The 27091-nt window shown below is 34.1% G+C and overlaps 1 protein-coding gene across 1 annotated transcript in view; it reads right to left on the bottom strand.

Moving 5' to 3' along the window:
- Nucleotides 1-25704, bottom strand: part of LOC100005368 (uncharacterized) — a 145483-nt gene extending 119779 nt beyond the window's left edge. Inside the window, exon 1 of the mRNA XM_087306754.1 lies at nt 25454-25704. The gene's annotated coding sequence lies outside the window, so the exon portion shown is untranslated. The remainder of the gene's footprint in view (nt 1-25453) is intronic.
- Between the last annotated feature and the right edge of the window lie 1387 nt (nt 25705-27091).

Raw genomic sequence — 27091 nt, 5'->3', positions numbered from 1 at the left:
TGTATTCACGTGGGTTTCCTCCGTGTGCTCCAGTTTTCCTAACAGTCCAAACACATGCGCTATACTGTAGATTAACTAAATAAACTAAATTGACCATGTGTGTCAGTGTGTGTGAATGAGAGTGTATGGGTGTTTCCCAGTACTGGGTTGCAGCTGGACAGGTATCCGTTGTGTAAAACATATGCTGGATAAGTTGGCGGTTAATTCCGCTGTGGCGGCCACTGATGAATAAATGGATGTAGGAAAATGAATTACTCTAGTTTTTACTACAGTAAACTGTGGTGTATTGTAATACAATAACCCATAGTTGTAGACAACCTGTGTATTTGGGCAATTATTTTATTTTACTGTGGTTACCATAGCAACTACAGAATTAGGTCTACCATAGCAGATTGATTCTAGTGTATGGTTTAAATACACTATAGCATTTTAACATAAATTACTATGGTATTTTATTCATATTGTTAACTACAGTAGTTTTTACCTTCTCATTTAGCAGTTACCACAACAAAAACATTGCATTTGTGCTTTTAAAAAAGCAACGCGAGTCCAAATTGTGCAGTATTGATGAAAAGTGTCTTTAGCATCTCACATTAGCAGCAAAGCTAATCTAAACCCTCAGCTCTGCACTTTTTGCGAGTGTCTAAAAAAAGACATATTTTACACAACATATTCCTATCGCCGCTCAAAAAAGACTAAGTTGTGTGTTACATTCATGATTTGCTCATGATATGTAGTAAGATGCAAAGATAGCTAACAGAGCTACGTATGCAGCTAAGCCACATTTTAACAGGCACTTGCTAAAAATAGACTTGCACTGGTGTCTGCCGTTGCTTCACATGACACGCTGGTAAAAAGGGGACAGTGTGTGTGTATGTGTGTGTGCGAGCGTCTTCCTGCATACTGGCGTGTTTCTTTATATGAGAGACCACAAATTCTTTGAACTACCACAACTGATTTCCTATATCGCACACTGTCTCACTCTTTCACCTCCTGGCAAACTGCAGACACGCAATTACATGTAGGTGTTGTTTTGATAAGGATGCCGTTGCCGTTTGCAAGGGTGATGGCATTGATATTGTGCAATGGTAAATAAACTATAAATAAACGACGCAAGCATCTTGATCTTGGTCTCCATGGTTCCAATCAGCAGCGTTTTTTGCAGCAAAATGGAAAGCTGACATTTGATTTCTTCATAGCCTGTTTTTATGTCATACAGTACATCCTGTTGTTTTTTTGCATGAGGCGGCGAGTGGAACATCACAATATTATTGTTTAATAAAAGGGGTTGATGTGATGAGGAAACACTGACTGCACAGTTAAACTAACTGCAGTTATCAAGCTGATGTTATGCAGATGATGTCTCATTTTGTGCCTATAGAGGGGCAGCAGGGCATTGTGCGACATATCCCACATGAAAAATACTCATTCATTTATGAATTTTCCTTCAGCTTAGTCTCTATTTCAGAGGTCACCACAGCAGAATGAACCTCTAACTATTCCAGCATATATTTTATGCAGCGGATGCCCTTCCAACTGCAACCCAATAATGGAAAACATCTATACACACTCATTTACACTCATACATTATGGCCAATTTAGTTGTATAGCATGTCTTTGAACTGTGGGGGAAACCGAAGCAACCGGAGGAAACTCACTCGTACACGGGGAGAACATGCAAACTCCATACAGAAATATCAACTGGCCCAGCTGGGGCTCAAACCAGCGACCTTCTTGCTGTGAGGTTAAATACTATGTTTTTGAAGCATAAAATAAAGTAAATTATACTCTATTGCTGTATGCGCTGCTGCATATTTTAATATTAACATATATAATATTAATATAATAAATACTGTAGTATAGTTTAGGTTTTACTTCAGTAAACTGTGGTGTATTTTAGTATAAAATGAATGTTTATGACACCAAAATACAGATTATAATAGTTTGGAACACAGTTTATATGATAGTAGTTCTAACACTTTGTTTAATAATTCTAAAGCATACAGTAGTGTTAACTATAGTGTACAGTTATATAACCTGTAGCATACGTTATTGTATATTGTATACAAAAATACAGTATTGGGTAATTACTTTATATTACAATAACTATTGTAATATTATAGCAGGGTTTAAGAAAATTTAAGACATTTTAAGACCCTTTTAAGACCATTAGGAATGACATTTTAGACTTGTACAGGGCTAAACACTAAGGGTTTTTGTTTAATTGGCCCGGTTACCTCTGTTAATAGCTTTTGTAATAATAAAAGATCATGTAAAGGGATGCCAGGCTCGTAGACAGCCTGGTGAAATGGGTGGTTCTATTTTTCTCAAGAAGTGGACCTTTTTGCGGTAATGAGCCTCATTAAGGTTACTATTAATTTATGAGATTTAAATACTGCGTTTTAGTGTTTAAGCACTATATATTAGCTTAGATTGTAATCATAACCAAAAAAACTAAGTTTGAAAATTCATGGATAACAACAATAGCCAAAATAATATTCAAATTCATTTTAATATGGGTTGCTTTTGGTGCTTCACACCTTTTTATTGGTTATTTTTTTCTAAGGTGCAAAATTTAGAATAAAAGTCACTTGTAAAATGTTTTTTCTATTTAAAAATAATACAGTAAGGAAAGAAGAATTCACTTATATCAGATTGTATGTTTTCTCGTACAGTTGGATGTTGGACTCATGAAAAATAATTGTGTGCATGGCCAAAACTGCTAAAGTCACACCGAAGCGACAGCCAACAGAGGATTCCACTTGGTCTTTAAACCTTTTTCGATGGGTTACTTTCACTATTTATGATGGCAAAGCAGTCAATATAGGGCAAATGAGCTCGTATATGAGACAAATTCTGGACCTTTGTCAGTGAGGGGTGGGTCTTTTGAACCACCTCAACCCCCTTGGCTAGGGGCCTGGATGTATTCCTTCAGGGGTTTTTTCCTGATTAGGTAATTTAAATTAAAGAATTTGCAGTGCAGTTGCAGTGCTGTTGTGAATTGTATTTTTTTTAACTTAAATATAAGGTCTGAGATGTATTATTACTGATTAGATGTTGGCCCGATTGGCTAGCTTTACTTGGAAACAGAAAAATTAAGACCTGTTTAAAATGATTTAAGACCTACAGCACAAATCTTGAGGCCTAAAATTTTGTTTTTAAAATTTAAGACATTTTAAGACATTTTAAGACCCTATGGACACCCTGTAGAGGAATTATAAAAACCATCTCACAACAGATTCCTAAAGGGATTCCCAAAAGGTCTCATGATACTGTGGCTGAGAAAGATAACGTGGTGCAACACATGCAATTCCAAAAAAATGCCAGCAAGTTGAGAAAAGATCATCTATTTGACAGCACACATGCTGCAAATCCTCACAACACAAACAAATTACAAAAATATGTTTCATTTTCACACAACGCAAGCAATTTTTAGAAACGCACTGCACTGTATTCTCAGTTGGAGAGATAAGAGAGCTCAGGTAAACCATTTAGAAACAACATTCACTGACAGGCATTGCAAAGACGAATTTTATGTTTTCCTGAAAACTACTAATGGTTTGGAAGAAGCGTAGTCAAGCTCTGCTTCAAGATTGCAGTCTGACTCAATAAAATGACACATTTACAAATAATATACATTTTTACAAGAGCATTTACATTCTACATTGCCAATGTCTCAGATTATTTTAGCACATTTACGTTTTAAACACCAAAGTACATAATCTAAATAACTTTAAGAGTGAAAAGCATTTGTCCCTGGATAGTGTGTATGCCTATTCGCATTATCACACTGTTGTATAATCATTAAGTAATCAGTAGCATAAACTCGCCTTAAAATGACAATAATATCACTTATTGCAATCATTTTTGTGACATTATATTGCACAACAAAAAGTATTTATCGTGACAGATTTACTTATTATGGATTTTTTAAGCTTCAGGGGAATCAACTTTCAATGAGGGAACAGAAATCTTAGTTTCTTTAAAACATTCCCCGTTTGTGTTAGGAAGATTAATGGATTATCTTATTGGTTTGAACGAACATGAGGGTGGGTACATCTTTACACAATGTGCACTTCTGGGTGAATTTCACCTTATAAACAGAGTAAGCTGACTCTGACATATGTCTGCATCAGGTTGTTTATATCAGCAACACATCATGACACGTATGTGTGTGAAAACCCCCGTAGATCAACACCGATAAACATGCAAAGTCACTTAAATCACCTTTCTTCCCAATTTTGAGTCTTAGTTTGATAATCTGCAGATCTCTTTGACCACATCCGTAAATGCACTGACTTGCTTAGGGGTGGGAAAAAAAATTGATGCAACATAGTATCACAATATTGATATAACACTAATACATCACCATATTGATATATCACTAACTAATTTAGTTAAATTCATAAATTTATAGTCCACTAGATTGTGGATTTTTTCTGGTGAGCTGGGTCACCTTTTAAAGTATTCAAAATAAAGATGTATGGATTGTGGAAATGTGTCTGCATGGGAGGTATTTTATTGCAGTATAGCATAGATCATGGAATCGTATTAGACCATTACCATCTGGCTCAAAAATGGCCAAAGAGTTTTAAATAGACATTTAAAGCTTCTGAAGTCTTGCGAACCTCAAGGTGCAGGATCCTCCAGAGGCTTGTAGTTGTAACCTACTTTTTGGCCACCCCTATAACCACTGCTTAAGCAGAAATGGTTGCAGTGGGCCCAGACATGCGGAAGACTCATTTTCAAGTGGATGGCCATCATGTCCCAACAAGGCTGCGACATCACCTAGGAGTTGATAAAGTTTTGTTTTGGGGAGAGAGCTGGTAGGTCCCTTTTGGGTCCCAGAAGGTGTGAAATTGACCTCAGCAAAGTATATAGACTACTGACTACTTTCTTGCATGGTACAAAATAAGAACACATTCCTAAGAATGGTACAGTGTTCAGTTTATTAGTGTCAAACTCAGAACAAACAACAACCTGCTGCAAAATGTGTTTGAATACGGTGAACTGTCATCTATTATAAACTTGCCATGTTTAAGATCTATATACAGTGCATCCGGAAAGTATTCATAGCGCTTCACTTTTACCACATTTTTTTTTATGTTACAGCCTTTTTTCAAAATGGATTAAATTCATGTATTTCCTCAAAATTCTACACACAATACCACAGAATGACAATGTGAAAAAACATTTTTTGAAATTGTTGCAAATTTATAAAAAAAAAATAAAAAATCACATGTACATAAGTATTATAAATCAATGTTACAAATATGTAAAGATATGTAAAATAAATGAACAACTAAATTAATGCCTTTTAAAGTCTATTTAACTGACTATATTTTGATTGAATTACATTATTGATGTTGTTAAAGGAACAATATAAAGTTATGAAGAAAGAGGGCTCATTGGAAAGCGATCATGAATGCAGTCAGAATATACGTTGGAATAGATATAGTAAATCGGGCTCGATTATGCAGTTTCAGACTCGATTGGAATCGGACGTTTTATATATATATATATATATATATATATATATATATATATATATATATATATATATATATATATATATATATATTCTCATTATTTTTTAACACATCTATAGTTATGCGGTGGCACAGAGTTAGACCTTTTTCTGGACTTCACACAGAAACAGCAAAGCGTGCGACATGACATTACTTTGTTGCAGAGATGTTATTGGATGGCAAGTGCCGGCAAAGTAAAACACGGACGCAGCTTAAAGGAGAAAGCGCGAGTATGTCTGCAATCTGGAGGTATTATAAAGTTGATGATGATAACATTGCCATAGCAAACTGAGATATGTAAATTTGGGATTGGAAGAGGTGGAAAGGAAAAGGCTACAATTAACACAGCAAACAAACAGAGTTGTTGAATGTTAAAATAAGGTGAATTAAAAAAGAAAAAGAAAAGAAACATCCTGGATCTGTTTCTTCGCTCTTATTTATTCTCTTTTTTGCATTAAGTAGTAAGAAGTATCTGATCAGGTTTTTGTATCAGTAGATACTCAAAATCAAATAGCTTGCACTTGAGGACAAAAAAACCTGATCGGGACATCCCTAATATATGCTGATATATACTGTATAAATTACGGCAGATACATACAAATACATATTTGTTTTCCTGGCTTAGAATGTTGAGAAATGTAAAGGATGTTCAGACAGTTGAGGGGGTCAATTTATATAGTAACTTATTTTTTTGTGATGATATTGTTGTATATTGCAGTCATTGGCTGTTATGGGCATAAAAGAAAGAAACTCATGGTGTGGCCACCTTCCTCCCTTAACCTCAACTCTATTGAGAACCTGTGGAGCATCCTCAAGCAAAAGGTCTATGAAGGCAGGAGTCAGTTAGCATGAAAGAAATGTCCAATTAGCATCCTGCAAAGAAATTCATGCAGAAAACCTCCCAAAACTCAATGGAAAATTCAATTGATGCAAAAATTGTGAAGGCGATAAAAAAGAATTAGTCATATGCTAAGATGTAACATGCCCTGTTAGGATGTTTTTGATTGAAATATTTTTGCTTTCTGTAAATATCACCTCCTAATTCTTAAAGTTCAACAAATTAAAATGATCAGTTCTTTAAAACCTATTAAATGTTTTTGAACTCGATTTTGCATAATAACTTGGAAGAGTACATTTTTAATTTTTTTTTTTTTAAGAAATACTGTTATCATTGGGAGGTTTGTTCGATAAAATTCAAATATACATTAATTCAAATATATATTAATTGGCTTGATGACTTAAATATTATACAGAGTGGCATCTGCATCGACTCAGAAAAATCGAAGAAAAATATAATTTCTATAACAATTTAAAAAGGCAGTGTACAGAAGAGTCCAATTTTAAATATGAAAACAACTGAAACTGAGCATTTATGAGCAATATACTAATAGTCTAATCCAATTCAGTGATTTGCACTAAACTAATCTAAAAGTGCTCCCGCCAGACCTGGAGATCAGCTGAATGGATTCCCACCCCTATAAGCTATCTTTGTTTACAAGAAGTTGAATAGGCGTACCTTATAAAGTGTCTGGTATGTTGCAAAATCTCTTCATCTCATGACTTTTTACCTCTATGACAGATCTGTGGCTAAGTTTGCTGTGTTTTTTAGGCGGATGCTCTGCAGCTCACAGGCATGCTGCACTTTTCCTGTTGAGCACTATACCATAGTGAGCTACACCGACCAGAAACCAGGACTCAGCGTAGGGCAAAAGAGGACATGGAAAGCTGATCTCAGACCATGCTCAGAAAAAATAGGTCAATACGCATTAGCTACGACCACTTAAAAAAATTCCCTTCAGTTGGACAGTAAAAAGCCTTATGTGTGTGTCCAGCGTTTCCTCTTTTGGTAAATATTCATCTTATGAAGCATCACAACAATAGACATCTGTTTCAGAAGTAGCAACTATCAATGCAAATGGCAAACTGATGACCTTAAAGGAAAGTACTTTTTTTTTTTTTTTTTTTAGAAAAGGCTCATTTTACAACTCCCCTAAACAGATAAACAGTTGAGTTTGATCATTTTTCAATCCATTCAGACAATCTCCAGGTCTGGCGGGAGCACTTTTAGCTTAGCATAGATCATTCCCATATAGCAAAATTTCTCTGGCCCAGCTCTGGCCCACACAATCAGGTTTTGCTTGGCCCACATGCCGCAGTGAATTACGGTACATGACTGGACCAAATCTGGCTTCCAGACAAGGGCCAAACACAGACCATATCTGGGCCAAGTCTCAGCCAAGTTAATAACTCATAACTGGGCCTGAACTGGGCCAGTAAGGTTGGTGTGTCACGATTGCAATGAAATTAATAAACCTATGAAGCGTTGCGCTTTAGGCACAATATGGGCCTTGTTTTTTCTCAGTGACCTGATTGGTAGAATTTATTTATTTAATCAAAAATTATTTTTATGTATTTTAAATGTGGGTCAAGACTGGCCAAACTCACATGGCCCACAATCAATTTTTAAAATCTGGGCCAAATACTACGTTTTACATCTGGCCCAAATCTTGTGTGCCGCATTATAGACGGTGCCACCTCTGCCAAACCCAGGCCATGGTTGGCCCACATGCTGTATGCCAGTGCCGGATGAATGCCTGATGTCCCAGCTTTATGCCAAATCTGGGCCAGAATTCTTTGCTACTACGGTTGAATCTAATTAGACCATTAGCATCTCCCTCAATAATAACCAAAGAATTTTGATCCAATTCGTATTTAAAGCTTCTTTGGTTACAATGTGTACTAAGACTGGCAGAAAATGAAAAGTTGCCATTTTCTAGGCCGATCACTCATCCATCCAAGGGTAATAATTCAGGAACTTTGCTGCCGTGTCATGACTGCAGCAGACACAATCATATTACAGTCAAGCTTTATATAGAAAAATTATCTAAACTTTTTTTTTTTTTTTCATTTTTGAGCCAGATGCAAATGGTCTAATCCACTTCAATGATTCATGCTAAGCTAAACTGAATGTGTTCCCGCCAGACCTGGAGAATGGCTAAATTGATTTAAAACTGGCCGATATTAATAAGAACTATACTCAATCAGGAGTAATAATTAAGGAACTTTGCTGCTGTACCATGACTGCAGCCGGCACAATGATTTTAGAGTCAAACTTTATATAGAAAATTGATCTAAGCTCTTTTTTTTTTTTTTTTTTTTTACATTATAAGCAAGATGCTAATGGTCTAATCTGTTTCAATGATTTATGCTAGGCTAAACTAAAAAGGTTCCTGCCAGATCTGGAGATTGGCTGAAAGGATTCAAAACTGGCTGATAACTATATTCATTTTGGCGTAATAATCAATGAACTTTGCTGCCATGTCATGACTGCATCAGACGCAATGATATTAGAGTCAAGCTTTAAATAGAAAAATTATCTAAACTCTTTTGACAGAAAAATGTTCCGCCAGATCCAGAGATTGGGTGAATCGATTCAAAACTGGCCGATATGGATAAGAATACTCATTCAGGCATAATAATCAATTAACTTTGCTGCTGCATCATGACTGCAGCAGGCGCATTGATATTACAGTCAAGCTTTAAATAAGAAAATTATCTTTTTTGACATTTTTGAGCAAGATGCTAATGGTCTAATCTGTTTCAATGATTTATGCTAAGCTAAACTAAAAGTGTTCCCGCCAGATCTGGAGGTTGGCTGAATGAATTCAAATCTGGTAAAACTAAACCTTTTAACTCTAGGGGGTTTGAAAAATGAACCTATTTTCCAAAAAAAAAAAACTAAATCCATGTCACTGTTACGTCAACAATGTCAACTACATGCCATTCTATTGACAAAAATGCTTTAGCGCTTCATTGGGAGATTACTGTTGGTGTTTTAAGCATGTTAATGGCAGCAAACATTGAAAGTGATTAGGCAACAAGGGTGATAAGGAGTGAAAATAGATAAAGGCTATTATACCCTTCGCCCTGAGGAAATGAATCAATATTGTGTAGTGTTATGGATGAAGCCTGTTAGTCTAATGCGTATCACAACAGGCCTCCCGAAATACTCCTAAGTGCTTAAATGCCTATTGAGTTCGGTGCAGCCCACTCCTATTTCCTGACCATATGATAGCTTGTGATGAGAAATGGAGAGCGAGAGGGAGCTCCTGTCTGCCTGGATGAGAGGAAGAGCAACATGAATCTCACTTTCTGTCATCCACGGAGGAAAGAACAAAATGAGAGGGTGGTTCCTCGGGTCAGCGATCAGATGCAGGATGACGTGAGTGAACCGAACTCAAGCGGGTCATTCATTTGTGAATAACAACACATTCAAACTAGAAGCAAAAAGGGCTGATGCCACAGGAGAACTTTCAGTGAGAAAGAAAGTTTCTGGAAGAAAACCATCTGTGTGCTGGTGCTCTAAAAACCCAGAAACCAACAGACTCTTATGAAAAATGGATTCTAAATGGCACTAAATAAAGCTTGTTTGGGTATACACCAGGATATTTACACTCCAGAGAGCCTCTCTCCTGTTTAATTACACAGCTCTCAGGAATACTTGATTCTGATTGGTCAATCACAGCATTCCAATTTGTTAAATATTGTTAATACACATTTTTCAGTGGTGGTGGTGGGGAGACCGTCTCATTCACACTAAAATGCTGCTTGTACAAACCACATTTAAAATTAAAAATGAGTTGAAACAACCAACATAGGCTCATTCTGAAACCGTAGCCCTATATACATTTTTGGAGATAGCAAATTATGCAGCCAGAAGTACGTATGGCAGCCTTTGTCTTTAAAACAAACACTACAGGGCGGTATGATACCTCCTTATGGATGGCTTTCCCGCTGTTACCAGTTTGTCCAGTTAGCTTGCCATTTACGTCGGCGGACGTAAGATGCAGAAAGGAGTTAACTACTATGATGGGGTTCGAGTCCAGTGAAGAACAGTTTCAGAAAGCAGTAAGACAAAAACACAAGCCAAAAAATAAAATAAACAAGTAAATAAAAGGGTGAGAATATGGGAAGTGGGTGGGCGCTGATCAATCTGGGCTTTTGAAAACACTATTGGTTGGAAGAAGGGTGGGTCAGTCGATCGGTCAGTCAGTCAGCCAGTCAGTCCACAGTGGCCTCTGGTGAATTTACGTGAGAACAGCAGGTGCGAATGGCACTCGCAAGAAAAATTTGAGATCTGAAAAAGCATACACAGCGACCACTAGTGGCTTTGCAAAAGAAATGCAAAAAAAAATTTTGCTCCTGGGACAGATTTGGCGGCTTCCAGAACTGTATATTGCAGTGTGTTTTCAGAATGAGCCTGGGTTGGCAACAACACAATTCTTAAGCTGTTTTGGGGACAACCTAATTGTTGAATCCACTTAAATTTGTAAAAATTATCAAGTTAATTTAAATGACTTGTGTTGGGATAACATAAATGAATTATATTATATATATATATATATATTTTTTTTTTTCACAGAATTTTTTTTAACACATTTCTAGATCATAATAGTTTAATAACTCATTTCTAATAACTGTTTTATTTTGTCTTTGCCATGATGACATCAAATAAAATTTTACAAGACATTTTTCAAGACACTTCTATACAGCTTAAAGTGACATTTAAAGACTTAACTAGGTTACTTAGGTTAACTAGGCGGGTTAGGGTAATTAGACAAGTCATTGTATACTGATGATTTGTTCTGTAGACTATTGGAAAAAATATAGCTTAAAGGGGCTAATAATTTTCTCCTTGAAATGGTGTTTAAAAAATTAAAAACTACTTTTATTTTGGAAAAAAAAAACAAATAAGACTTTCTCCAGATAAAAAAAATATTATCAAATATACTGTGACAATTTAATTGCTCTGGTAAACATTTCAGAAATATTAAATAAAAAGAAAAGCAAATTCAAGGGGGGTCTAATAATTCTGACTTCAACTGTATGTATTTATCTCCAGCAGAAAAGATCTCCAAAGATGCTATTTTAAATGGTAAAGAAATCTGTGTCTTTGAAACAACAGAAGTCAATGATTCATTTGAATTATTCAGCCTGACATGTTTACTGTCCCAAAATATTATTAAAAAAAATTTTATTAAATAAATTGTGTTCAAAAGGGAAGAAAAAAAAGTTTTTCGTTTTTTATTCAGACATTTAAAAAGACTATATTTTAGAGCAGTGATCAAAATACTGTAAAACCATGATATTTTATTGCAAGGTTATAATACCGGCCCATGTCTAATATGTTCATAAGATATGCCATATGGTTCGGAACTAAAATACAATTTTTCTAAGAGGTTTTGTCTCATTACTAGTCTAATATATACATAATTAATGCACACATATTTTCAGACCTAAAAATCTGTACAGTTTATGCAAATGTGTAAATGAGTTCGAGAACTGTTTTGGACCCCACTGACTTTGACCACAAGGCAAAAAACAGCTGGCAAATTTTATATAAAGTTACAGGCAAATTACCTATAAAGTGACACCAAGAACTGTTTTAATGCATGCACTTCAAACACGCACTTTTAAAATAAAGCTGCAAGAAAGAACTAAGAAGTGTTTAAGCAATGCTATTGAACTTTTTTTTTTGCAGAAACATTTTAAGAACATTTTGAGCTTTGGAATTAGAAAGTCCTTTGTAAAAACGAGCAAAACAAATGATCATATCAAAAAACTCATGTCATTCCAACCCTGTTTGACTTTCTTTCTCTTGCAGAACAAACAGGATGATATTTAGTAGAATGTTGGTTAATAAACCACCTATTTTTACAAAAACATCTCTAATATGTTGAGATATCATGCATAAATTGCTTTATCCCTCTAACTGCCTGCTCTACCAAATGGTTGACCATATTTTAGTTTTATATAATGACTGTTAAAGTCATTTAAGGAATGACTGTTTTAAATAGTAAATAGTGGTTTACACTACACAGCATTGTTGGTTTACAAATATATATATATATAACCAACAATGTAAACCAACAATGCTGTGTAGTGTAAACAATTATATATATATATATATATATATATATATATATATATATATATATATATATATATATATATATATATATATATATATATATATATATATATATATATATATATATATTATAATAATTATATTTATTTAATATATATGTTGTATATATTTATTTATACAACAGTTTAACAGAATCAACAGAATCTGATTGACTGATAGATGTACGATATTTTGCCAGTAACATCACACAAAGGCCTCTTCACCCTTCACCTCTGTGTATTGCTCCACTCACATAGAGCAAGCAACAAGCAGAGATGCTACAGTTTGACAAAAATTACTGTTGTTAGACATCAAAATGCATATTTGAGGCTTTTTTAGTTGTTTAGATTGCAACTATGTGGTTTATTTGTAAGAATAGTGCCTATTTTAAAATATTTATAATTTCTGAGAGCTCATAAAAAGCTGGAAAACGAAAGCCTCGTGGTTTTAAAGGTGGACCGGATAGAGTCAGTAAGAAGCTGCGAATAGGAAGCTGGATTCAGCCTTGTCCCTCCTTTTCACAAACACAACAGCAGTCTAGTGAGAAATCTCTATAGACGGATGGTATTTCATGTCATGTTCAGCCTCATAATGTTAAAATGTGAGCCAAATTTGCTGTTTTGTCATCACCTTAAGGGGGTCACACACCAGAAGCGCCGCTTTACATTACACTATAGAGAATCATTCAAATACTAGCACTAAAGTGACGTTGGTGAATTAGTAACGGCTTCTGCTGTTCTGATGTCAGTTGCAGATGTGAATAAATGGCGGAAGAAAGTACTTCCTAATACAAAAGGATTTTAGACTCTCTGTGTTTGATTTTCTTTTTTATGTACAAGATTGTGCCGTCGAACTGTTGTATAAACACAATATAACACTCATAGCAGTGTGCTATGGCTGTATATCAGCACTGGTGGGGTGCTAAAGGCCTGCGGCCTCGTGCCAACGCACACTGCTACTCGTGATACTGCTCATATATAATCCTGTTGCACTACTTGGTTTTGGTTTTATTATAAAAAAAGTAAACAAGAAAACATGTTAAATGAGACTAATTTATGGCACATATCAAAAAATAAAGATGGTTTAGTTTTCAAAAAATTTTTATTTTGATTATGATTTTAAAATAAATTGATCTTACACTTCGATTTTCATTGTATATGTATTAATTTAAGTACTTTTACCATGATTGACATACCTACCATTTGCTAGAAGTTGATATGCATTGAGTGCATTGAAATAAATGCATTGAAAAAAAATGCATTGAGTGTGTTAACTAGTGACTTTACGAGTTAAAGATCCCATATTATACTTGAAATAGGGTCATATTTTGGTTGTAAGGGTCTCCAACAACAGTCTAATATGCATGCAAGATCAAAAAACACTTTCATTATCTTGTTATCTGCATTAATTTTTACCTAATTATCCAAGCGACTCCCATATGAATCGTCCAGTGATTCATTTGTTCCCAAACCCCTACTTAGAGCGAAGCTAATCTGCGCTGATTGGACTGATGATAGCCTGTTGTGATTGGTCGATATTGACTGTCTTCAGCGCGACTTTAATCGCACGTACTTACACTTGAGAAATGGAGGAAGAAACCGATCCATGTCCTGACATAGTACTCTTTACTGATTCTTCCTTTAACAAACGGCCGATGAAGTATTCTTTGTAGCATGTAGTTTCCAGAAGCACTTAAACTACTCAAGGCTGGGCTATAATGCTGAGGTTTCATCTTTGGGTAGAGACTCAATAATATCCATATGCACATTGCGACTTCATTTGTCCGGCGCGTTTGTGTTTGTGTGTGTGTGTGGCTTTTTCTGTGTTAGAGGGCGGGGCCGGGTTTGCGGTTACTTGGTTTCGTTGTCACGTCATGGCGAAACACCTAATGACTCGTTATCAAGACGACTCGTTTCGACTCTTTTATAGATGAACCAAACACTGTACACTTACAGATTTAAGCCTAAGCTGGATATTTCACTTCACTTAGAGCTGTGTTACACACTACATGGAAGGGCATTTTCAAAAACCCATAATATGGGCTCCTTAAGAAATGCAATCCAAAAACTAGTTCTTAGTGGGCTAGTTAAAGTGTTATCTAGATTGATATTTTTTTATAATCATTGTAAGCCAAAATTGAAATCGAAACAGAATTTTGATTAATTTCACAGCCCTACTGTTATGTCAACAATGTCAACTACATGCCCTTCTATTGACATAAATGCTTCATCGCTTTGTTTCATTGCTCTTTTTTTTTGTGAATTCTCCAAAAAAAAAAGAAGTGACACACAGAACAGCATTCTAGGAGATCCCCCAACACTTCTCAGTATAATACATTGCTTCTAGATAGCGTGTTGACCACCCTGCTCAACTGTTACTGTCACATACACAGTGGGTTTGTACTCTTCCTCTACCTCTGTGTAGTGTTAATTATTGAGGGAGTTTTATACAGTTATGGCGTCTGGTGATTTAAACCCTCCCTCAGCCCACCATCATGAATGTTCCACTGAAATCCATAAGGACTGTTCATACTCTCTCTCTCTCTCTCTCTCTCTCTCTCTCTTATTTTATTTTATATGTGTCTTAAAGGCGACATATTATGAAAATCAGTCTTTTTCTGACTTTAAGTGCTATAACCGGTCTATCTGTCAATCCAAAAGGGACAACCCAATAACTTTGGTAAGTTTTAGTAAGCCTTTTTCTAAAATAACATGCAAAAAGAAGAGTACAGAAAAGTCATGCTCTAGTAAAAGTACTATTACTTATCAAAAAAATGTAGTGGAGTAAAGTGGAATTATCTTTTCTGAAAACAACTTAAATAATGAGTAAAAAGTAGCCCTTTTAAAAGTATTCAAGAGTAGTTTGTATTACGCTTTGAAAATGATTCTACCTTATATATTGCTAATTAAAAATCTAGCTTACATCAGTGCCATTTTCTTCAGAGAGGGAATTTCAAGTATAAGTTCAATTATTTGCCATTTATGGATTATGAATTTAAAATGTGAGATTAGTTTAATGTAAAAACACATTGTCACGATCACCAGCGATCTAACAACCAGAGATGGCTGGTAAACAACACTCACATACACGTGAACTACAAATCCGCCATGTTATGGACTACATATTCAGTCATGCAACACACTTACACACTTGTTCTAAGTCACCAGTGATTGCAAACACTCATAGCTGAAACTGCTCACTGACTGATTACAAGGACTATAAAAACAGCACAAACACACACAATGTGGCTGAGTCTTGTCTACTGTTTATGTGGCACTACAACACGTTTTCCTTTGTCTTGCTTTGCTGTGTTTTTGATCCTTGCCTCGTTTATTTGTTTTTTCCTGTCTGCTGCCTGCCACGGACCATCTGCCTGAATATTGACTATGATTCTGGATTGCCTGTATCAATCTGTGTGCCCTTGTGTCTTCCATTGCTTACCTGACAATTCTAATAAACCTGCATTTGGATCCGCACCCCTGTTGTCAGTGTCACATCAGTGTTACACACATTACATTTATAGATGGACCTATGATCCTGACAGAAACAGGTTGATGCGTTAACGTGAAATACTGTAGGTGTAACCTAAAAATCTAAAGTACAAAAAAAAAGGCCCACAAATCTAGCTGTGATTATGGTAGGGATAAAATACATTAAAATGTATTTTAAAATAAAATACCAAATACTTTAATTTTAAAATAACAAATACAGCAGTTACAACGTGTATCAAAATAAAATATTGTATTTGTATTTTTAAAAATAAAAGAAAAGTGGCATGACATTTCTTCACAAATCTTCCATCAATTAGAGCTATTCGATCAATCCCTTCCCCATTAAACTGACCTGCACTGTAAAAAAAAAAACGGTTTACGGTTACGGTTTATTTCCAGCAGGTAGGATTAAATTACAGAAATTTACCATAAAATAACAGATATTAAATTACAGAAATTTTCTTAAATTTAAATTTCTGGTCAATTTCTGTCACTTAAAATCCATTATTTTATGGTAAACTTCTGTAATTTAACGGCTGATATTTTACGTTTTTTTAGTGTAGTGAAGTAAACAATGTCTGCTAGCAAGTGTGGCCAGTAAAATTATCATCCAAACCATAACCATAATAACTGTACAATGATTATACACCCTCTTAATATTTTAAAAGTGTGTTAAATTAGAGTGAAATAAAAAAAACTTGTGCACAGAATTTTTCATAAATCATTTTCTATAAATCATTTTTCAATACTCAATGTAAAAAACTGTATTAGAAGTTTTTGATTGTTAAATATTTGTATTTCATATGTTGTAACATCTTAAGGCTTACATTTTTCCTCTTCTTTACATATAGAGTGGACCTACTGATCAAATAGTCTACTGGCATTTGAATAAAGTATATACTAGTCTACTGGCATTTCAATTCTTAATAAAGTATTGTAGGAATCGCCACTGTAGGACTTACTTTATGCTGTTTGTTTTAACGACAAATATTTGGCATCAGCTATCCAAAACTACTATTATTTGTACAACATAATCATTGATTTTTTCAATTCTTCTTTAAATGGAAGAGTCAATAACATCCAAAGCACCAATTAGAGGGTTCCTTTACATGATGTCTTGATGCAGATTTCTTACAAAGTATTTTACAGAGTATGAAAAATACAAAAAATACAAGACACTAAAGTATTTTGATACAAACATGTAATCCATTTTCATCAGCTCTATCAAATACAAATTACAAATACTATATTGTATTTAAAATTCATATTTGAAATACATGTATCGTAAATACTGCCCATCCCTGGCTGTGATGATATGTTATTGCATAGGTTGAGTGTCCAGTTGTGCCGCAAACCAAGCTCATCCAGCACTGATATAATACTTGCAATTTGTGCATGTGTTTGAAAACGTAACATTCTATAGTGCATTTAGTTATTGTTTGTGACCATTTAAGGTGCAGTTAAGGTCATTAGGTGTCACCACATATAGGCATCTTTCATCTTAATATCAGGGACATGCAGTATAAACAGTCTCTTGATTGATTTTGTTTCAACACTGTGCATTTGATGCCTTTATAAAGCTTGAAGTCTGACAGGTGCATTTTTTATATGCACAAATTGATCTGATGAGGAACAAAGGTCTGATTATTTTACTAAGCTATAATCACTATAGACAAGAAAAAACAAAGATGTTAAGTAGTGACTGCAAGTTGAAGGAAAGTAGCGCAATAAAATTACAGATACGGCACCAAGAAAATGTGCTCATGTAAAATTGCACATTTTTAAAATGACTTATTAAAGTACAATTCTTGAGAATTTTACAGAATTAAAGTCATTTGAACATTTGCAATTCGTTACTTCACGCCATTGGAAAAAAAGTACAATTTCATAAAGATTCCACATGCCAAATGACGTAGCAAAGGGATGTATAATATATTATAATACAGCCTGATATTCACAATGCAGAACCCCTGAATATTTATAAATCATCTCTTAAAACTTACTTTTTTTGAGTAGCATTTATTAGATTTTATTTGGCTTTTATATAATTTTTTAGATCTATTAGTAATATTATTATTTTATGTGTTTTTAATTATTTTTATTATTACTTTTTTTGCATTTATTCTTGTATCTGCTGCACATTTTATGTTTGTAAAGTGCCTTGAAATACTACTTTTAAAAGCGCTAAACAAAAATAAAATTGTATTTATTTTTATAAATATTATTTATTTATTCATTTAAAAATTTGTTGTTTTATTATTATTAATATTAATATTATCATTATTATATGCTTTTTACATTATCTATAAAAGTGAGAAAAAATATAAGTTGAATGTCTTTTGTAGCGATAAAACATCCAAGTTGATGAGTTTGAGCAGCTTTACTCCAAAACAACTACATAAACTCATCCAGTAAGCGTTCAGAAATGTTCTTGTTCAGTCTAGAAGTTGTTACCGCATGTTGTCTGTTTATTATCTAACTCTGGATTGCACATGTACAGTTTTTAATCTTTCGCTTTTGCTGACACGCTCTACGATATTGGAAAAATTTGACATTGATATATTTAGTTGAATACAGTTTCAACAGATGGTTTAAAGAGCTCTATTTGAAAAAAAAAAAACAATTTATTCATTAGAACCGATTAGGGTTATTTTTTTAAGAGAGTTAATGTATAAAAAAATGATAAACAAATTGCGAGCAAAAATAATTACAATAGAACAATGAAAAAAAATTAAATAAACAGTGCCTAATGGTTTTCCAGTGAGTCAAACAGTATTCAGGTATAAAACTCGAATAATGAAATGAAAATAACACCATATAGACGTCAATGTCATAATTCAGTGCAATCATTTCTCATTTAAGTTATGGATGTATTTTTGTGCCTGAATGCTTTACACCCTCTTGAAAAGCTTTTAAAACACACGCAAATGATAAACTTTCACTCTGTTATGGTTATACTTTGTTGTGTCAACTGTTGGGCTATTATAACGCCAACTCAACATTGCATATCCTTAGGCATGTCACAATAATCAATATATTGACTTATTGCACAACTTAAAAACATGACCTCAGTCACTTTTGGTGTTGCAATTTATATCACCTATTAAGGCTGGGTGATATTACAAAAAAAATTGTCACAATATTATGTTTCATATCATTCGATATCGATAATTATTTATTATTTTTTTTAACAATACATATGAGAATATTAGGACATTTTTTTTGACACTTTAATTTGCCAACATTACTAAGGCAAATAGTTTTAATAGTCAAAAAAAAAAAAGAAAAAAATCTGATCTCTTTATAGTAAAATAAACGTTAAAGAGACTCTTGAACTTCATAGATAAAATGTTACAAAGTCTGTGCAATGGTAAAGTGTAAATAATGAACAATCAACGCAAAGTTTAAGGCATACATGCCAACATTCGGATAATAAAATCCGGTAGATCTTATCCAGAGGTGTGCGCAAAGTAAATTGCAAGACAGAGACAACAATACGGGAGATGGGCAGGAAAATGAATAACGGGAGTGTTAGCAGGTATAGTTTAAGGTGTGAATAATAATAATACAGTAAACTCTGTTAACAACACAAATTATGATAATCAAATCTGAGCTTTCAAGTAAAGGAACCAGCTATCATTACTGAAATACATACTGCAACATTACATATTGTAAAGTTGGTTAACTATATTGCCCACTACGCTAAAAAGTCTTTCAGATGGGGAGCCAGTGGCTGGGATGCACAAGAAAAGAAACCAAAAAGCCACTCTGGTGACCTGAACACATCCTTTTTTATTGTTGTATGTCCTCACTGCTGGCACTCAGTATTCTGAAAAGTTCACTTTTTTTTTTTAAATAGGTGCTGCTGGAAGATGTGTGCAGTTCATGTGCGTGCCCCTTTCACAACACGTGCATTTCACTCTCATATGCGCGTCGTGCCAGCCGCGTGCCTCCATTGGAAATTACAAACTTACACCCTAAGCTTTTTGCCACTGCTTCCAAGGCGAGTGCTCAGCAGCCACATTTTAATAAAACTACAGCCCTCATACCAAAACCTTATACTGATTTTATCTCCCAGCCCTTTCGTCCATACATAATTAACCATTTCAGCAACATTTTAGCTGATTGCACAACCTGTGTTGGAGGTGTCAGTGTCAGTTTGGTTAAACAATACTATAGTATTTAATATAAATTACTATAGTATGTTTTCATGTGGGTTTCTGATGAACAGATCTGGTAGCAGATATCTCTGATACTCCTCTGATACCTAACTTGCAGTTCTAAGATTTGCAGATCTTGCAGATCTTAAGATTTATTATTATTTATTTGTTCAGGATACACATTTTCACATTCTGACTCCAATGTCTAATTTTTCAACTGACTATAATTAAATGAAATACTCATAAGAATAAAAAATTATGTGTTGAACTGTATTTGCATTATGATGATATTATATTGTCATTCTGGCATTCTATAATGGCATTAAATGGTCTTAAAATGACAATAATATCACTTATCACAATATATTTTGGTGCAATATATCATACAACGAAAATAAAATATTGTGACAGGCCTACGACTCCTGTGATGTGATTATTGCAATAGCAATATATTGTGCAGGCCTAACCCAAACATTGATACACTTAAAAAATGAAGTATTTTGAGCTGCCAGAGACATTTTGGATGACAGAGATTGAATTTCTGAAAACCTTTTATAGTGGCATAACATGTCCGCTTTTAGATACAGAAGCATACTAGAGTTGCTTGATCCTGAATCTACTTTGACATCAACAGTGGCAGCAGTGCATGGCATGCATAATAAACCCCAGTGCGCGTGCATGTGCATCTATGCAAAATGCATATATATATATATGGAGTAGAAAGTGACCCACTGGTGCACTTTTCAAACACTTACCATGGTGAACGGGGGGTTTCTGCATCTCGCTGTGCCAGCACGACGGTCTGTCACGTCACACAACACAGACTCTGGTCATGTGGTTAAAAATGAAGCTACCGTAGCCTGTCTGTGAGGATGTGGCATGTTTAATATATAAAGAGTCAAGCAGCAGAACTGAAGAAAGCTGCTGGTGGCTCTTAAAGGCCTGTCTTGTACGTCCCGCTCATGTTTGTAGTTGGTTTTTGCATGTGAGTTTGATTGCATAAGCTTATGAAACTTAATTTTTCATCAGGTTATTATTATAATTATTGTTTTTTTGAAGGTGGTGCCAAGTGGCAGTTCTGGCTACTGTGGTTTACCACATGAGAAAAAACAATGACATATTATTGATGTCATCATTTTGTAAACATGTATCTATAGGTGAAGCATTTGATTGGAGAGCAGAAGGCCTCAAGTAAAAGTCTTGACACTATTAATGATAATGATGATAATAATTATACTAATAATAAGTAATACTTATAATAATAATTATTATTATTATTATTAATATTATATTGATGATAATAAAAATATTCAAATGAGATTTTTCTTCGATAAAAAATAAATTTGTGAAAAATACTACAATTTCTTCTACCATTGCTACTATTATTACTAGCTACTACTATTCATTCCAAATACTACTTTGACAAATGTTGCAGCTGTTAAACAACATAATGTATTTTAGAGGCTATTTAGGAGAGAATGTAGTTTTTTAGATTGCAACTATGCAGTTTATTTATAAGGATTGCGCTTATTTTAAATGTTTATAATTTCAGAGAATCAGCGCATTGATGGCCATCATTGAGTAGAGCAAAGAAAGTTGACGTTCCGTCACATATGGCGACAGAGACCACATAATAATTCCTTAGGGGAGAAAAACTTAGCGTTAATTTCCAACTTCAGCTTATTAAATCCTTATTAAACAGGTAAGTGACATTCTAAGTCGATCTCTCTCTCGTGTATGTTGATATTACAAACACCAGCAATCCAGTCTTGTAGATCACTGGCAATCTTTCACTTTCATTCAGGACCATAAATCTTTTACCATATGGACTACAAATCCTCTTATGCACTACACACCTGTTCCGGTTTCGCATTGATTGCTAACACACAGCTGAAGCTGTTCAGAACTGATTACATGGATTTTTAAAGCAGCACGGACACACAATTGTTGCTGAGTCCTGTTTGTCTTTTTATCTGTGAGCATTACGACGTGTTTTTCCTTGTTTAGCGTAGCCGTGTTTTGACCCTTGCCTTGTGTTTTCGTTTTGATTATTTGACCACTGTTCTGGATTTGCCTGCATGTACCTGTTTGATCCTGTTGCCTGTTTGACCATTCTCATAATAAACCTGCATTTGGACCCTCAATTGCATTGTCAGCGTCCCTCTGGTATTGTTTGCTTTGCTTTGGCTTTTTTTGGGGATATTTATTGTGATTTCCTGATTGCAACAGAGAAATACTTGGAAATCTCTGTAGACTGATGGAATTTCATGAATTATAATCTTAAAATGTGAGCAAATTCACCTGTCTTGTCATCACTCTACATTACACTAGATCATTCAAATACTAGCTCTAAAGTGATGTTGCAATGATCTCTGGTTGAGCAATGGTTTCTGCTGTTCTGACATCAGCTGCAGATGTGAATGGCAGAAGAAAGTAGTTCCTTATACAAAATGATTTTTTAGACTCTCCTTGTTTGATTTTCTTTTTCTTATACAGGATTATGCCATCGAACTGTTGTATGAACAAAATATCACACTCATAGCAGTGTGACATGGCTCTGTATAGGCACTCCATCCCACAAGTGCCGATATACTCATGTAATATTTCTCACATATATTAGTGCTGGGCAAACATTATTCACATCCAAAATAAAAGTTTGTTTTGAAATAATATATGTTTGTGTATTTACTTTGCATATTATTTATTCACGCATACAAAACTATACAAAACTATTTTGTTACATAGATATTTAAATTTATATAAAATTTGTATCATATGCATATATAATTTATATCTAAATATAAATAACAAATTTATTGTATATATATATATATATGTATATATATATATATATATATATATATATATATATATATATATATATATATATATATATATATATATATATATATATATATATATATATATATATATATATATATATATTATTGTTGTTGTTGTTTAGTTCAGCTGTGATTTTGCTGTGATTAAACAAATGACTATTAATAATAATAATAATAATAATAATAATAATAATAATAATAATAATAATAATAATAATAATAATAATAACTGCTGATAATGTTGATGTAACATTTTTTATTTATTCATTCATTTTCGGCTTAGTCCCGTTATCAATCAGGGGTCACCACAGCGGAATGAATCACCAACTTATCCAGCATATGTTCTACGCAGCTGAAGCCGTTCTAGCTGCAACCCATCACTGGGAAACACCCATACACTCTCACTCACATACATACAGTACGGACAGTTTAGCCTACCCAATTCACCTATAACGCATCTTTGGACTTGTGGGGGAAACCAGAGCACTCACATGAAACACAAAAACATGCAAACTCCACACAGAAATGCAAACTGACCCAGTAGAGGCTCAAACCAGCGACATTCTTGCTGTGAGTCAATATTGCTGCCCGCTATGCCGTAATATTTTTTTTATTATTATTAACACATAAATAGGGAGAATATTTGATATTTCAACAATGTAAAAATATCTTTGAATAATTGCTTGAATTATTTAATTTTAACTTATTAAGCAGCCAAGCAAACATTTTGATGTTTTAGGCACATAGAGTGGGTAGATGATGACAAATTTTAAGCAAATGATCCGCTTGTTCAAACTGCGCAAAATCACACCATCAAAAGAATGAGTGATTTCTGTCTCAGCATTTACAGTAATCATGCAATATTATTAAAGAAACGTTTATTTTCTGTTGATGATTCATAATAGTGCTTCCTACATCAACACAGATAATACAATAAGGTGCAAAAGACAGTTCATCAGTCACTAAAGCCTCAGTAGAGAGCATATCTCTCTCACACACACATACACACACACACACACACACACAGAATTTGAGCTGAAGTAAGAGGATTTGATTCATCCATATTCACTGTATTGAAGAGACTGGAGCAGTTTCTCGGTCAGTGTGCACTGGGGGCCATAAGCTCTTGGTGTTAAGTCACTTTCCTGCTTGAATAAAGTCTATCCCGCTGGGGCCAGAATAACTTCACACTTAGGGATCACACCGTTAATTGCACTTTCAGAATGGAGACACGGTGGAAAGAGCTGCTTTATTAATGTACAGGTGCAAAAAAAATCAATAATTAACTAATAATACGGTGGATTGAAGGCAATAGTGTTGTAAAGTTTTGATCATTTTGCTTTACAAGAGCTCAGTGTGTCATAAAGCAGCCACAGTTATTAATTTTTCTTTGCATATATATATGCGTTTTTGACTATCAAAGTACTGGCATGCATTAATCTGATGCTAATTATAGTGGTTAATGTTTAATAACTCATTGAAATCAAAACATTTGCATAATAATGTCTATAACAAATGCAGCCATTGATGTTAATGCATTAGCCAACGTCAACATGACCTTTTGCAAGGTGTTTCCTATGTACTTTTTACTTCTTATTCAGTTGTATTTGTTTTTACATAATAAATGCATGTTTAAAAATTAATTTTTATATGCAATTAAGTAATACACAAAAAATTGGGGTTTTAAAACGTCCCTTGCTATGATACTATTGATTATAATACTTTATTTGATATTTAAGTTATTTTGAATACTATATTATACATTGTTTTATACTCTCAAAGTTCAATGACACTTATCCAAAAAAACATGCTATATGATATAACACTATAAAACAAAAAAGGTAGAAACACCATTGGCTATGTAGATAAAACATAGAAATACACATTCACAGAACAAAAATGCTTCAGAAAAAAAGGACTGCTCCCAATAAATTACAATCGTCCAGAATCCTTGACAGAACCATTTATAAAAATAGCTTATACCATACCATGTAACTTTTTAAGTTTTTTTATCAGCAGATGACCAGCATGACATTTTCACAAGCAAACATTTTAACTCAGGACACACTTTAAACCATCTTCTCCTTATTAATATCCTCTCAGTCCTGTATCTTCCCACTTCAGCGCCCCTCTCAAGAAAATACCAAATCAATAAAAGCATCAATATGAGCTCAGAATACACATTCAATCATGTCCAGTCTGCTGAAGAAAAAAAAGAGATCTCAGCACAGTCCTTAATCGTGTTTCAGACTCACCGAGGCTCAGAAAATGAGTCTGCAAGCAAAACCCGTGTATTTGGGCTATTTAGAGCGAGAGTTATATAAAGTGACGAACAAAATAAGAGTCTCGCAAAGTTCAACCCAACAAACCAGCGCATAAAACGCGACTAAATGACAGAAAGCACAGCTTAAAGTTTGACATTTGATGGCAAGGGTTAAGGGAAGACGTATAGCGAGCTTACCGTGCGTTTCACAGAGCCAAAGAGACTGATGCGGCGCGCAGCATCCCTGCCATCCTCACTGACAAGTCTTGTTCTCCGGCATGATCCAGCGCTCCTCAGCTCTCCTCCAGCGCACGCAGCGGCAGCAGGAGCATCGCGGCCGGGCTCGGGCTCTCGGGTCGTCTGCTGTGGAGCGCGCAACGCCGCCTACTCTGATTGAGTTTGCAGAGGCTGCGATGATCGCTCACTTTCTCCAGGCATATGGACCATGTGATGAGACTCATCCCTCCATTTGCAGGAGCCTGAACAGCGCCACCCGATGGAGAGATCGTGCAAGACAACACCGGTGGTGTGTCTATAAATAAATAAATATATATATAACTGGAGCAGGAGATTTAGAGGCAAAAAAACTTCGACACTTTACTTGAAGGTGTGTTCATAAGACTGTCATGACACCTTTATAATCATGACATATCACAGAAAAAAGAAAAAAAAAGTGTCTTCTCTCAGGCAATCCATCTCATGAAAGCTTGATAATAATAATACATGCACGCACTTTTATGTTTAACAACATACTTTGTTTACATTTATTTTTTACAGTCATTGATTTAAAATTCAACATAATATATATAGATATAATACTGTATATAATATAGCTATATACATTTCTCAATTTGCATATTTTTATTCACTACACTGTAAAAAAAAAAAAAAAAAAAAACATTTATTGAATTAATAATTTTTTAAGGTAAGGCATGCAAGTAGGCATTTTTCATTCTGCAAATTACAAACTGGCCAGATCATTTAACTTACCTGTGTGAGAATTTGGCCATTTGAATGACATGTAATAATGACATAATAATAATAATGACAAATAATAATAATAATAATAATAATAGTAGTAGTAGTAGTAGTAGTATGTATGTATGTATGTATGTATGTATGTATGTATGTATGTATGTATGTATGTATGTATGTATGTATGTTTATATTCTTAATGATGTAGAACTTTTTTTTATTGTATTCAAATTCATTTTAATATGCTTCAATTTCATTTGTCATTTTTGTTTCAAGAATAAGTCTAAGATTCAGATTAAAAGTCACTTGTACAAGGTTTTCTATATATAAAATAAAATACAGTGGCAAAAGATGATGACCCTAATTGTATGTTTTCTTGCACAGTTGGATGTTGGACTCATGAAAAATATTTGTTAGCACTGGCCAAAACTGATTAGCTGAAGTCACACTAAAGCAACAGGCAAAAGAGGAAAAGCCTTTTTCAAGGCTACCGGCCTGTAATGGGTTGCTAACAATTTATATGGGCTGAATTTAAACAAACAAAATAAGTTGGACTTTGAACGTTACTAAATTTATTTCATTTTGTTTAAATTCAGCCCATATAATTAGTTTGCAACCACTTAACTTTAAATATTGAGAAAATGCAATAAATATTTTTTTTGAGTGTATTAATTTTTTTAATTCTTTAATTCGTGTAAACAATAAAACTCTTTATGATTCTGATTCCTTCAAAATATGTAGGATTACACATGCTCATGACAACAGTTATTAAGTACCATTTGCTCAGTTATTTTAAATGTGGGTATGACATTGAAATGTCTTGTTTTTTGACAACTTGACATTAAGAAATACATCACAACT

The sequence above is a fragment of the Danio rerio genome, chromosome 23 (genome assembly GCF_052040795.2).
Source record: "Danio rerio strain M-AB ecotype USA chromosome 23, GRCz13ab, whole genome shotgun sequence".
NCBI lineage: Eukaryota > Metazoa > Chordata > Actinopteri > Cypriniformes > Danionidae > Danio > Danio rerio.
This window is presented reverse-complemented; position numbering and strand designations above follow the sequence as displayed.